Below are 1,802 nucleotides of genomic sequence, written 5' to 3' on the forward strand. Positions count from 1 at the left end.
ATATATATATATATATATATATATATACACTCTTCAAACTTGCACTAAGAATAAGTACAAGATAAAATTACTACCTACTCTAAAGCAAGTTGATGCAGGTAGTTTATCCCATCCCCTTCCGAATTTTAGCTCATGCAATTGAAAAAACTGCATTATTTATGGGATGACCCAATATATACACGTATATGATTATGCATGTGTAAGAAATACGACGATTACAAATGAATGCCACAATTCCATTCAATCGGCCTTTGGGAGCGAAGAAATTGCTTGTAATCGCATAAGTTGTGTGTGATCGCTGCACTTTGAACTGATAATGCAATATTACCTGGCATTTTGATTCCGAAGTAGGGTGTTTTGGAAATTCTTGATAAAATATTCATGTTTATACTGACCGGCTGAAATTAATTATTCCTTGTTTATGACCGGAGTATAGAGCCGAATGATATGAATTATCTTTCTGAGCCAGAGGCCGTTGAACTTCTATTCATCCATAAATGCTGTTGCATAATGTAATACCGATCACGTAATGTGAGTATGATCACCTTTTAATGTGAATATGTACTTTCCAAATGTACTTCCAAAGTTCTGTGATGTTTTTGCAGTTTCAATGACACAGGCAATATTGTAAGGAATGATTTGCAACTTCCAATTTGTTTGTAGATGTGTTGCCAATTGAGTCATTAGCGTGATTTACTACGATCTTTTTTAGGCATTTACTCTAACATGTTTGCTTGGATTGTCATTTGTTTACAGTATCATTGCATAACAGTTGGTATGTTTTACAAGGAACAGAAGTGCACCTTTCTGTAATCATTGCAAAGAACAAAAAAAAAGGTGAAGTATGTGGCCATTCGGGAACTATTCTGATATAGCAGACAAAATGTATGGCAACACTGCTTTTACATTAATTTTGTATGGTAAAATATATGCATTAACATCTTACTATAATTTTTCGCCGAGGTCGACTTTGCCTTTCTTGCTTTCGAGATCGGTAAAATAAGTACCAGTTGAACACTAGGGTCAATGTCATCGGCTTATTCTCTCCCCGGAAATTGTTGGCCGTGTCAAAATTATTTAGCCATTATTTTTAGAGCGGGTTCTCGCTGTTTGTAAATGCTTGATATGTTCTTTATGTCGGCAATGTATGCCTCTTTCTCTGGAATGTTATAAAAATCACAAATGACAATTGATTTTCACGTAATAACTTTAAAATACAATGATTACAACACAGTATAATATATCATTTGTTCTCAGATCACTGAAGTGTATATGGTAGATCAGGAGACTTACTGAACGAAACTGTTTAAAAATATGTTCTTATTAATTTAGAAAATTTAGAAAAAAATTCTCGCACACACACTTATATACATATGCACACATGCACACACATTGTAGGTCCTGACAGAATTGCCATTGTTTCTTTTTTAGCATTGTTTATTTACCATTGCTTTTCTCTAGCTCATTTTTCCTTTGTCTTTGATAAATGGTATAACCGTAACGATAGGTTCTCTTCCATTACTTTCGCTAGCATATTCATTTCTATCATACATCATCATTCCATCTTTTGGTGTTTCGTTTTATATTTCTTGACGTTTTCCGACACATGTTTTGCTCGTCTGACTTAATGTAATACTTAATGTAATACATTCCTTACAACACAAAACATCATAGACAAAAATACAAGCTGTATGGCAATTCTCTTGACCAAAATATAAACAACTGTACAGGTGATTTGAAAGAGGATACAATTGAAATTCGGTACTCGTATAACGTATATATATATATATATATATATATAT

Source organism: Octopus bimaculoides, chromosome 11 (assembly GCF_001194135.2).
Source record: "Octopus bimaculoides isolate UCB-OBI-ISO-001 chromosome 11, ASM119413v2, whole genome shotgun sequence".
NCBI classification, from domain to species: domain Eukaryota; kingdom Metazoa; phylum Mollusca; class Cephalopoda; order Octopoda; family Octopodidae; genus Octopus; species Octopus bimaculoides.